This window comes from Myxocyprinus asiaticus, chromosome 28 (assembly GCF_019703515.2).
Source record: "Myxocyprinus asiaticus isolate MX2 ecotype Aquarium Trade chromosome 28, UBuf_Myxa_2, whole genome shotgun sequence".
NCBI classification, from domain to species: Eukaryota; Metazoa; Chordata; class Actinopteri; order Cypriniformes; family Catostomidae; genus Myxocyprinus; species Myxocyprinus asiaticus.
In genome coordinates this window covers 19,973,782-19,988,325 of record NC_059371.1, presented here as the reverse complement: position 1 = coordinate 19,988,325, position 14,544 = coordinate 19,973,782, and positions in this window count along the sequence as shown.

Below are 14,544 nucleotides of genomic sequence, written 5' to 3'. Positions count from 1 at the left end.
GACTGACACAAAACAGGTGACTTGCCACTAGATGGTGTTAAAGAACAGAAAATTCAATTTCTTCAGGATTTACTCAGTTATTTTTCCTGGTTCTAAATGTGTAACTGGGATTTATTCACATGTGTGTTGTAATTTGATCAAATAAAGCACTGTCTCCTTACTTATAATGCAAAATATATTTCAGAAATACAGCTGAAGCATTGACATGTTATTATTGTTTATCTTGAGCAATCAATGGGAGAAAACAATCCACTTTTTAACCATCACAGTATTCAGATATACAGTACATGCCCTATTATATCACTAACAGTACATGTTCATACCTATATGATCACCTAAAATTTTGTAAAACCTATTGATTACTGATGTATTAAAGGGATAGTTCACCCCAAAATTAAAATTCTTTCATAAGTTATTCACCAAAATGCAAAAAGTCTGAAATACGCAGTTAACAAAAATGTCAATAATTATAACAGAGAAATCCATTTAAATGTATTTCCCTTCACAACATTACATTCTATACTGTCTGAAATTCTGGTTATGTATCTGGTTGGATTGGTGAAAAAACAGTAATTAGCATATGGTTCTGTCATCATAATTCTTTCTATAGTAAAAGCTTTTAAAACATTCTGACACACAATTGCCACAATATTACAAAAAATAATATTATTATTTGTACAATTTTAAACACTTCTGTGCTGCTTAAAATTAAATGTTGCAGGACTCTGTTCTGTTGAACAAGTTGTGGGGCCTATTGCTGTCCTGTAGACACAGGAAGAAATAGCATGGAAAGTGAAAGTGCAGAGCTGCATATCTGAAACACAAATGCAAGAAAAGAAGCAAGCAAGGAGAGACAGAGTGGAGAGAGAGAGAGAGGGAAAGAGAGCAGGTGCACCAGATCACACAAAGCCCAGCAGACTAAGGTTGAGTTCCATATGACACTTTTAGCATTGGGGCAGAATAACATTCCAGCTGGAAGCATTTAAAGGTGTTAAATCACTGGCTCGGTAATGACATTCTGTCCCCATACATCACTAAAAGCAAGGGAAGGAATGTCTGTGAGGTAGACCCATCTTTCTCACAAGCATTCCTACCCATTAGCACAGTAGTTTACAATAATATTCAGCATAAATGTTTATTGTTTGGCATACTCAACATTTTGAGTATTTTGAGATAGATGTTTACATGTTCAGATGTAAAAAAAATAAATAATAATAATAATAATTAAAAAAAAAACTTTTTCAAAACAGATGCACTGAATTTGTGCTGCATGCAGGAGAAGCCAAATTGGTGTTTAAATGTAGCCAGGCCAGCTTTTCAAGCCTTTTTTATTTGAGGGGTGACTCAGCTATTACAAATGGTACAAATCCAGGCTTTAGAGGCACTAATGAGTTATACAATTATATTTAGTCAAATTACCTAATATGTCATATAAAACATATAAGCCATCCTGCTTTATTTGAGTGTGATTTTGACATTCCAGACATACAAGCCAACAAAAATAATTAATAGATTATTGTTAATACCTTAGCTTTATTTATTTCCTCCAGGAAAGCGGTATGGCAGGTAGACAGTTAAATTAAAAGGTTTAAATAACCACACGCTGAAATAAAACAAACATAGTCCCATGACAACTCATAATACTTAGTAGATATTCAGCTATTGCAAAATCGTAAGATGTCATATTGGGTCGTACCAAAAGGTACAACTTATATTTCCATTGAGACCAACCAATCAACAATCAGAATATTAAATAGTTACAAGACAGGCATCACATTTTAGCTTACCTCATATCCCTCTCTTTATTTTAAGAAAGCAATCGTCTGTAAACAAATTTGGCTACTCTTTCCATATTTACTGTATTTATGCAATAGAAATGGCTGATGTACTGTATGTCAATAACCTGGAATACACTTGACTTCTCTTGTTCCAAACCCCAGTGTTTTCATTCTTCTGTTGTGTAACAATTGTTTAGATTTAGAGTTTGGGTAAGGGGTCACATTTTATTGATCGGTTTAGGTAAGGGATTCATGTAGGTAAAATAGTAATAACACTGTTTGTGTTTTTAATTTTACGTTTTTGTACGAGCCAATTAGATTTGTTACATATGATTTTTTATGAAAATAATTCTGTAAATTACTCTTAAATTTTGGTATTGATGAAGTGGGAAGGGCCAATAAAATAAACCCCTGCATATAACCTTGGCCTCTGATGAATGGGAATGACAAGAATGTTAATAAAATTGTCATAAAATGTTAACTTTATTCAAATGTTTAAAAGTTAAACACAATAACACTGTAACATCTTTTGCGCTGCACTCAAAAAATGAAGCCATTACCCTTACTTATTGAATCTGAGAACGTTTTTACATGCAATTTTATTTAGTTCATTCAAATTAAACCAGTTTCACTGAGCCAACATAATTTAGTAAAATGAGGTCAATTCAATGTACTTTAGTAACTTTACAACTTTATTAGGTTCATCAAACTCAATTTAATAATTTTCTTATGTTGGTCCATCTTATTTTATTTTATTAATCATTAGTACATGCCAGGCAAGCAAGTTTAAGTAGAACAGTGAAACTGTTACATTGTCAATTTGATAGCAACTGCTTATGGAGCTAAGCAGCACTTGAATCAAGAATCACTTTAAAGTGAAAGTCCATCCTCAACCTATGCACAAATGCCAATCTTCACCACAATGGTAACCCCCAAAACTCCAGCCTAACAGACACTCTTTTACATAACAATACAATAGAATATTAAACATGAACAAATCTCCTCATATTCTCATCTTGCTAAAAATGCATAAAAAACACCTGCATAATTTCAATATTTGTTCACCCCATCCAGTCCCAATCAAAGCATTCTGGGAAATGGAAATCCATTGCCCAGTTTCATCAATGCTACAAAAAGTATTCATGTAGTCCCAACTCAAATGGATTAAGTAAACTAAAAGTCTTTCTAGCAAGTCAGTCGGCCATCTTCCCAGTCATGCCAGTGCAGCTCCTATCTACTTGAATGGGGGAACACCGAAATCTCAAAAATGGTTGGTCAAGATTACGATCAAAGAATATATTTCAAATCAGCAATAAAATTTGATATTTGAATAAAAAATTGTGCTTCTTTACCTCATATTAACATTAAAACACGCAATTTATAACTAATGTGCATGCGCGTTAGTGAGTTGATTGACAGGTGATGCCTGTATCTAAAAGGTGATTGGCTCTTTTACCTTTAAGGCAGGTCTTCCTTTATGTTGACTGTTGGGTGCTAGAGCTTCTTGGTTGGGCATTCCAATTTTTCCCATTCATTTTAATAGAAGTGGCCCGTCTCTGTTAAACAGTCTCTGGTAAACTTAAATTTTACAAATTTAATTGGATGGAACACAATGAAATCAAGTTGTGACAAAATGGTCTAGAATTGTGTTACTTTAGTTCATTTGAATTAAGTAAACTGAACAACTTGCAGTGTGTTATTCTCTTGCAGGCAAAGCTGAAAACTGCTGTAACGCATTCACAAGATGGGCAAGGAGGGCGTGCATCCTCACGGCCTGGCCACGCCCTCCTCCTCGTCACATCTTCTTTTACAATAAAATACAGGAATTTCAAGTTAAGTACAATGATAGATACCATATTATTCTCTATCATCCCATCTTTTATTCAGACATAAAATGCGCCATGAAGACTCTTGGGATGCCTCCATATGCCAAACATGCGATACTCAAGGAACACCAAACCCCTACACTGTGAACTCTTGTGTGTCATCCTGTGAAATGATACCACCCCTTTTGTTGAACTCTTTCATGTGTTGGTGAGCACTGTGAAGTCTGATGGGGGGACCTGTGTGATCGTGAAGAGGTCATGACCAGGAAGGTCATGCTGCATGGGGTGTTGCTCTCTGTTCCAAGCTGTCTCTCTTAACCCTGATAACACAGGGACTGTTAACTCCTCACTACATACAAATCAGGGGTCATGTGCTGACATTTTAAGGTAAATGAGCTGATTTGGGATTACTTTGTGCCACTCATAACCTGATGAATAATATCATGTAGATAGAGGCTCTCTAGCCCTGGCTCTGACTTAGCCTTATTTAATGAGAAAAACAATCAGATCAGTGCTGTAGGAGCATCTAGGTCTTATATTTAACACATTTTGGATGAAATTTAATCAGTGTTTCTCAACTTGTGGGGTTGTGACCCAAAACGTGTCATGGGTCTGTTCTAATAGGGTCATGAACAGCAGGCTGAAAACAATGCTGAATGCAAATAATTATATGCAACTTTCAAAAAGGAGGAGAAACGCTTCCCATGTGTTAATCCATTTAAACACTGGTATTTTAGCACAAATTCATCTGTCACCTGGTAGATGCTAGGCAAGTACGGCAGATGGCAACATGGCAAGGGTGCATGTTGCAAGGTATAATGACACACAGTACAAACTAGACTTTAATAAAGACGTGTTCACAAGCAAACAAGGATAAACATGGTTTGTGTCGAACCCAATGTTTTTGATTTATTGTCTGAAACCATCCAAACCAGCAAAATTCAAGCAACATTCAGAAACCAAATGCTCAAACTATGAAGGCTGTTTAAAACCAAAAAGTGTCATGTTAACATTTTGCACATTTTTTAGCCTATACATTTAATGGTTATAATAGATTTCAACATTAGAAAGTACTTTTGTATGATTGGTACTGGGTTGGGTTGCCGCTTGATATCCAATGAAAATCTGAGACAAGAAGCAAAACCAGTTGGGAACCACTGCTCCAAATGCTTCAAGATAGAGTATATTGTGTTAAGTATACAGTTAAGGCAAGTTACAGGCTACCACAAAACTCATTAACAACTATATATTTAAATCAAATTGTCTGTGTATTTCAAATGTTTATTAAATGTGATCACATATTTCCCATATATTTTGGTATTTTCCCCTCTGAACTGGCAATTCATCTAAAAAAAAAGAAAATGCAGTAACACTAATGTTGAGGATTAGCCAATTCACATTGACACCCCCAAAAATGATAGATATGCAATCAAATGTTCCATAAATTTTATGATAAAATATAGTCTGAATTAATGGTGAGTTTAGCGTTTCGGTAAGTGAAATCCAAATGGGCTGCTCAGAGGCATGACTGTGGAGGTTACCTCCCCTAACAAGACATTTCTCAAGGTTTATCAGCATGTGATAGACTGGTTGTATTTTGCCTTGATCAGTTTGTCCAGACCTTCCCAGAAAATGTCAGAAAAGAAAGTGGTCTGTTTCATGTAGATGAAAGTAACAGTTTCAGTTTTACATGCTGCCCCAATTGGTTTCAGTAAATCAATCTGAAAGTGTAGTGCATGAAGAGAATCATTTGATGCCCCTTGTGGCTCTCCTTACCTCTGACTTTTGCCCCTTGCGTGTGTAAACAAGGAGTGCATAAAGAAACATATGATATTCTGGTGTCCTGTTCAAGTTTTATCATGACTTGTCAGTGCCTGTCATTTCAACTTAAAAACTTTGACTTTTTTTAAAGTTTTGAATCTCTACCATGCATGCTTCCTATATCCATCAACTTTACCATTCAAGATCCTTTCATAAATACTACATTTGACAATGTCTTGAACCATGATGTTTGATCTGTAATTTAAATTTCATTGTCAATGTAAATTCAGCCACATTTTACTATGCCATTTACTGTATAAAGAAAAAAAGCAACTGTTAAACAACATCAACTGGAATCCTAGAAGCCTAAACATTGATTTAATCCCCATTTTACCCTAATTAGTCTGATTGAGCTGGCAAACATTAAAAAGGGCATCAACAATGAATCAAATCAAATTACTCTGCAAAATTTGTCTCACCTTGGTGTAATTTACTTTCCATTAGTGTGGAGGCTACAGCAACACACTGAAACACAAATGTTAGTTCAATTGATATACTAATTAAAATAGAAGATACATTTCCCGTGTAACTCAACAAAGCCTTAGTTCTTATATTAGAGTTGAGAAGATTAAAATTAAAAGATTAAAAAACGAAAATTATTTTATTAAAGATTTCTCAATTCACTATGATGGAATTTTCTTATGAAACTGGAATGCATAAATCTTAAAATTATTTGTTTGAGTGTATGGGAGGTATCATCTTTTTTTATACACAGTCACTGGTTTTGGACAATTCTGACAGACCTTCGTAATTTGAATTCTGAGATATATGATTCAAAGATGGTGGTTAATCCTCCATTTAATACAATTTGTGAAATAAGACATTTACCTGACTGAAAAATGCCATTTGTAAGATAAAATACCATTTGTTTTATAGATGCCTGGATGTGGTTTGAGAAAATAAAATCTCTATCTTTCAAAAAAAATAAAAAAATAAAATAAAATAAAAAATAATAATATATACATTTTAAGCCTTTGAAAATTTAGGATGATCTGCCTTATTTGCCTTTCTGATTTCATGATATTGCAAGTATATCAAAATCATGCTTTGGTTCTAGGCCCCAGATTTCAATGTTTTATAGTTTTGTCAAATTGTTATGACAAAATAACCAGATGCAATGTAAATATAGCCTATCATATGCTTAATGTGCAACAAAACTAACTTTTGCTAATAGCTTACTAAACACACAGCCTTGTGTTTGCAAAAGAGTTGTAAACATAGCTAATTTATTATGGTGGGGTATTTTTTGTGCTTTTTTGGAGTGTTATCAGGTCATCCCATCATCTCTAACTTGTTTTTTCATAGATGATTATGACTGGAACAGACAGTCTTGGAATCTAGAAGAGCATGAGACCTTCATGTGGGGATGAGCCACCTCCGGGATCAGTGTATGCATTTTTTTGATCAAGGACTGTAGATCCACCATGCAAGATGCATTTTGTTTGCTTAATAATTATCTGAAGTCTCTATTCATTTGAAGATTTTTCACAGAAAACCAGAATGAATGATTATGACGTTGTATGGTTGAATAACATTTCCAGGCTTTATTCGTCACAATAGGTGATTAATACATTGAGATGGCTTCTGGTGATTTAACATTTACTGGTTGCATTGACTATTGCTATTTTTATAGTCTTTAATCGTTATTACTATTATTATTATTATTATTTATACTCATTATGTTTTTAATTTTTTAATTTTTTTATTTATTCTTCTTCTTAGTAGTAGTAGTAGTAGTAGTAGCAGCAGTAGTAGCAGTATATTTATTTATTTCCCAATTCTAAATAAAAAGCAGTATACAAATGCTTCTGAAGATTACAAGTTCTGGGCGAGAATTTTAAAAATGATCATCCATACCACATCACAAAAGACTGAAATACAAAACGAAACTTTATAGCTCATTTTCTGTAATATACTGTAATATACTTTTTTTATAATAATAAAAACAGGATATATTTTAATACTTGCTTGTCCCTTCTTTACCAGTCAACAGCACTGAAAGCAAAAATATAATGCGATGTTTTACTGCCATCTGCTGGTTAAAGAAAACGTTGCGTTATGGCAGGATACGTCAGTTTCACGCTTCTAAGATCATCTTAACTAAACTAATATCTTAACTTACATCTCAAGAAGTTTGTCTCTTCAACATGAGCATAGAGGAAAAATATAGCCTACTATCGAGGCACTGAAAGTTATTAAACAGTACAGCCTACAGTATACCTAAAAGTAGGATTTGGTAAGATAATTGATCAACAACTATATAGAAATGAATGAAAGTGGCCCAAGATAAATGCAGGCAATGTGAATACACGTAATGTGTATCACATGTGCTCTGTTGTTATTTAGATTATTGTGCTTTGGTTGGAAAGTTATAAAAAACGATTAAAATGAAAGGCATGACACTGAGTGAACAGGCCATCAGGGGCGCCCTTAGGATTTGCTGGCCCCTAGACAACTTTGTACTCTGGGCCCCTTATCACAACCCATAACAGTTATTTTCATAAACATTATCATTATTAATAAACATAAACATAAGCAATAAGAGACACTAAAAACATATTTTGAATAGTTGAATTAAAAATGCATTTAAAAGAAATAATTTTACAACAAATTAACATATCCATATGAGAATGTTTGATCACGTCAAACATTTGAGTGGAATGGAAATATTGGATTTTTTTATGTTTTACGTTTAATAAACATGTTTATTATGTTTATTTTTATGTTTATTGTCTCTTGGAATATCTGAAGGCAAACAAAACGATAAGGTTAAGACTGTAACCCTGGATCCCTGAAAGGAAGGAATGAGACGCTGCTTGATTGCTAACGCTATGGGGTTATCTCTGCATGTGTAACATATCTCTGAAACTCTTTAAAATCACAGCGATTTTAATCGGCAGATAACGCTTTGTGCTCCGCCTCCTTTGCACGTGTCATTGGGCATCAGGGTTGGGAGGGTTACTTTTGAAATGTATTCCACTACAGATTACAGAATACATGCTGTAAAATGTCATTTGTAATGTATTCTGTTAGATTACTCAAGGTCAGTAACGTATTCTAAATACTTTGGATTACTTCTTCAGCACTGGTAGATTTTTTTCACTTATTTTGACTATAAAAACTCTGCCAGTACAGTAAGACAAAATACACGTTAAAAATACATCCTCTGAAAAACCTAAATATCTTATGCAGTGTTGTTTCTAAAACAAGATCAATCAAATTGATCTTGTTTTAAGGATTTTTAGATATTTTTACAGGAAAACAATACAAAAATGATTATCAAGAATAAGATTTTTGCCCTAATATCAAAGGTTATACTAGAAAAAAAGAAATTATGATCCAACGTGAATTTTCTTGATAAAAAATATGATTGTGCCCAGTAACGTGCATGTAAAATGGCTAGAAATAGCATTTTATCTTAGCGTAAAGCTGACAATTTACACAAGGTTTATTTCTATTTCTTCTGCTCTAAACTTACTTCAAACTTACTTCTCTGTCTGCTCGTATGAATGTAACACATCATAAGAAAGTTTTCCCACCGCTGTTCAAATGCAAATAGGATCGCATAATTTATATGTATAAATGTTTTCCCATCTGAAAGGACTAAATATTAAATGAAAAAAATTACAATAAAATACAAAGTAATCTCTTCAGCAATCAAAATACTTTTTGAATGTAACTGTATTCTAATGACCAATTATTTAAATTGAAACTGTAGTGGAATACAGTTACTTATATTTTATATTTTAAATACGTAATCCCGTTACATGTAGTCTGTTACTCCCCAACCCTGTTGGGCATATATACAGCGGCAAACAATGCAGAATATTCGACTGAAGGGTACAGAACGATACTCATCCCTTGTAGCGAAGATTCAGTAGCACAACCAGCATATGTAGCATCTCATTCCCTCCTTTCAGGGAAATGTAAGCATAAGCGTAGTTCTAGCAGGAAGATCTTTGGATTCATTCATCAGGCATCACATCCAATCACAATACAGTCTCTGCTTTATAAGCCTGCCAGCTGCCTCTCATTGTTCACATATTTCCGTGTTTTCACCCCCCATCCCACCCCATCTCCACCAGTTTAGGTCCCGTCCTGGGCAGGGGTAAGCTCCGCTCCCCTGCCGTCATCGCCTCCGGCAGGATCTGATGGTTCAAGCAGCATCGGCGCACTGAACCATAGGACGGGGTTTATGCCAAATGATATAAGTATCTTTTTGTTCGTATTATTCCAATAATCTCGAGTCTTTCTGATAGAACCAGGGTTACAGTCGTAACCTTATTGTTCCCTTTCAAGTCAGTCATTTCGACGCTGTGTCTTTGCTGACACTATGGGGAATGTATACTATGACACTGTACTACTGTTTCGCACGTGCAACGATCCCTACTAGTCAATGGGGTAGTTAAAGACACCGACAGAGTCTCCTATTCATATCATTATAAGAAGGGAGGAGCAAAATGATGAATGGATGGATATACATGGTGATGATGCTAACCGGTTCGGGTTGCGCAACATCGAAGGATGCTTTAAATCACTAACTTGTGTATATATGGATATAAGGTACTGGCCAGATGGGTAGTGAAAATTTATATAAAGTGACCATTGACTGCGACTTATGAGATGATCATGCATAAATAAGCTGGTAGCAAACAGCGGAATGCACAGATTATCTCACTCTCACAGTAAGCACTTGGGAAGATTGAGAGATGACATCCAGGATATAAAACCTAGCAAAAGTGCTAGGGGAAGCCCAACCTGCAGCTAGGCAGATGTCTTCTAAGAAAACACCATTAGACCATGCTCATGAAGAGGCCATGCCTTTAGCGACTTGTGATGCAGCCAAAGAGATGATTTGACAATCTCATTTGCCTCGTATGATCGACATATGCACACAGTGCCCTTACAGGACTGTGCAACCTCTTCACCTCATCCGAAGCAAATGGAGGAGGGAAGAAAACCTGAATGGTAATAACCTGTGCCCTGAAGTGAGTGGTCAAAATTTTTGGCACATAGCCTTTTCTGGGTTTGAAAACAGCTCTTGACAAGCCCGGTTCAAACTCTAAGCAAGCGCAGACTTAAATGGGAATACACATAAACTCACTACATCCAAAGGTTCCAACGGCAGGCCTGTGAGTGCGTTTTACAAAAGCGCTAAGTTCCAAACAAGAACAGTAATGGGGCGAGACTATCTCAAGAATTTCACGATCAAAGGATGTGTGCCTAATGACAGACCACCCAATGGGACATGTCCAGTTGCTGTGGCATGCTATGGAGCATGAGTCAGTGCGTTTTGACCCAGAACTTACGCCTCATGTATCAACAGTAGATGTTTCTCACATCAGAGTTGAAGTTAATCATTGGGCACGATCAAACTCCCCCTTGTTGATTTATTTATGACACAAACGCCGTGTTGTGGGTTCGGATCAGGACATAAAAACCCTGGATGGCAGTCAGGAAAGCCATAAATGTTAGAAATACAGCAAGTAGTTCCAGACAATTTATGTGCCAGGTCGTTTGTGCATCTATCCAAGTGTCAAAGGCTGGACGTCTCTCAGACAGGGCTCACCAGCCTGTGTTTGAAGCATCTGTCATGACAATTTTTAATTGACCGAGTGCCACGCCCACCTGATATAATGTGCCAAATGGTTAATGTGGCTAGACACCGGCGTGATAACACAAGATGTAAGCAAACGTGTTGCCATGAATGATGAGGCAGCTCTGAAGAGGTCTCATCCGCAGTAGTCCCAGTGGAGTGACTGCTGCTACGGAGGCCATGAGGCCCAGGGACCATTGAAAAAGCTTGAACTGAAAAGTTTTCACATCTTGAATGTGTTCAAACACCAGAGAATGGAATGAATGCATTCTTCTGTCAGGTGCACCAGCATAGTGACTGAGTCGAGATTTAGTTCCAGGAATGAGATCTGGCAACTGGGAGTCAACATGCTCTTCGACCCATTGACTTTGAGTCCAAAAACGCTCCAAGTGTGCAAGCAAAAGGTCTCTGTGTTTGCAAGCTTGTTCCTCTGATTGTGTTTAAAGCAATCAGGTAATTCATAACATTAACATCGCTTAGCCTCAGCGGAGCGAGTGCCGCATTGACATTTTGTGAACATGCGAGGAGCCAGGGACAAGTCGAAGGGCAGGACTTTGAACTGGTAAGCAGTCCCCTCAAAGGCAAATCTCAAGAATGGACTGCGTCAAGAGTCGCATGGTGCCATGTGGGGGTCGGACGTGTGAACGGCGAGCTCTGCGCACTTTGCTAGTTTTTAATTATTTTTGTGTCTTAAACCGGTGAGATTCGACACACCCTGCTACATAACTGTTCTATGAAGTCAACATGTCAAATAGTTCAAAATCCTTGGGCTCTGGAGACACTTACATGCTCAAGCTGATACCCCAGACAGGGCAGCAGACCAGGGACTCAGTTTGGAAGGTGCGGTGGGAAAGATTCAACGTCAACTGTCCAGCATGTCTGTAATGCTGACGAAGGTTGCGGCGGACTTGGAGGATCTAGCTGTAATACGTCGATCGATCACTGCCATGGAGACAAAATTCTCTGAGTTGGTTACAAGAATCGAAGACGTCAAGAAACAGATTGATTATCTGGAGTCATCAGAGAGGGAATTAGCTGCTAACCCACTAGCGACCAAAGTAGATTTGGAACATGTTTGGGAAAAGCTGGAAGACCTTGAGAATCATAATTGGTGAAACAATGTCTGAATTGTTGGAATTCCTGGGCATGATGAAGGCCGAGATATGGTGAAATTCCTAGACGAGCTCTTCCTGAGTCTGCTCAACATAACGGGTCATAAGCTGGAAATCGAGTGAGCTCACAGAGTTCCGGCTCAGAGATCCCCGGAATGAGACAGGCCCGATCAATTCTGGCCAAATTTCTGAGATCATCCGATAAAGATTTCATGTTACACGAAGCGAAGCAAGGCAAGGAGTAAAGGAAGGCTTTCTTGGAAGAACCACAATATTTTCTTGTTCCCAGACTTTACGAATTCGAAAAGAGAGAAACGTGATCGATTCAAGGAATGCAAGAAATTCTTACCTCAATGGGAGGTCGCTTTTGCACTGATGTTTCAGGCCAAGTTGAGAATAGATACTAAGGATGGCCGCAAAATATTTACATGCCCACAGCAAACATTGTCCTTCATAGAGACAATGGGGTGAGTAAGCCCTTTGGTGATTTTCATGTTGCTTCCTAGTGGGCCTGACTCACTGAACATTCACTTGACTATCTGAGGAAGCTGGGCGCCTTTTTGTTTCTTTTTGTGATGGTTCCGCATAGTGGCCAGAGTCTGTTTTGTGGAATAACACTCCTTCAAGAAATTTTTGCATCAACGGAGGGTCGCTTTGCACTGAAGTTCCTGGCCAGGTTGAGAATAGATGCTAAGGATGGCCGCAGAGTGTTTACTTGTCCCCAACATGCAATATCCTTCATAGGGTCTATGGAATGAGTGAGTCATTGTGTGGTGCTCGCTTTGCAGCCAAGTAGACCTAACTCACTGAACATTCACTTGACTGTCCAATGAAACTGGGCACCTGTTTTGTTTCTTTTTGTGCAGGTTCTGCCTAGCGGCTGGAATTTGTTTTGTGGAATAACACTCCTTCGCAACAGTTGTGGATCAATCTGCACGTTCCTTGTGTTTATGCCTCCTATTGGCTGGAGTTTGTTTTGTGGAGTATTTTTTGCAGGACATTGGAAGGATTAGGTCATCTGCTGCACTCATGAATAGCCGGCTCACTGAGCACTCGTTTGGCTGGAGTTTGTTTTATAGATTATTTTCTGTTATGTAATTCTGACTCACAAAATTTGTATAGAAGCACCGGACTCAAGCAATCTGACGGCAAAGTTGTCACGGGGGCTCTCGTAGGCGTACATTGACTGTTTGAGTTTAGAGGGATGGATGCCAGTTGGCGCTGTCGTGCGTGGGGTTAATGTGCACGTTTTTCTTTTTTTCTGTTTGTTTGGCTCGGGGGGATGATCGGGGTTTGACTTTTGCACTAATGTTGGAATGTGGTTTTTATAATTTTATTTTTGACACACAATATATTTTTTCTCATATGTCAAAATGTCAAATGTTAATATGAGAGGAGTATCTCTCTCCACATGGAATGTGAATGGGTTGGGGAACCCCATAAAAAGAAGGAAGGTTATAAATGTTATATAGCGTTTCTTCAAGAAACGCATCTTTCCCCGCAGGAAGCTGAAAATTTTGGGAAGATATGGGGTGGACATGTTTTATTTAGTGCTGGCTCAAGTAAGAGCAGGGGAGTCATTACACTGATAAGTAAACATCTACAATTCAAATGTCTCAAACATATTAAAGATGAATTAAGAAGAGTTATTATTGTTTTAGCAGAAATTCAGGGGCAAAGGTTGATTTTGGCTAATATTTACGCACCTAACGTTGATAATCAGGGCTTTTTTATAGATCTTGAAGGGATGTTGCAAGCCACTGGCACCCCTCATGATATCTATTCAATCTATTGATGAATCAGTCCTTGATCATAGTGAAGCAAAAGTGTGTAAGCCCCCTAGAGCAACATTGACGTTTCACAGGATGTGTAAAAATTTTGGTCTTACAGATATTTGGAGACTTTTGAACCCATCTGGTAGGGACTATACATTTTTTCATCAGTCCATAAGATTCATTCTTAAATCGTTTTTTTTCTATATCTAAGTCCCTCATTTCCTCTGTTGTTGATTGCTCAATTGGGAACATCTTAGTCTCTAATGTTGCCACATTTGGAGAAAAAGAAATCATATAGTTGGCACTTTAATGTATCCCTCTTGCAAAATCCTGATTTCCAACAAATGTTAAAGGCTGAAATCAATGTTTATATGGAGACCAACTGGTCCTCAGTATCATTTGTGGGCATGGCTTGGGAGGCACTTAAGGCGGTTCTTAGGGGTCAGATCATACAGTATGCCTCAGTCATCAAAAAATCCAAAGCACGAGAACTTGTGGAGTTGGAAGGAAATATTAAAAGTGCCGAGGCAGAGCTGAAGCGCCAAATGTTGTCTAATTGCCTCAAAGAATTGACCCGATTGAAATACATATATAAAACTATTTTGTCGCGGAAGGTGGAGTTTTGGCTATTCAGGG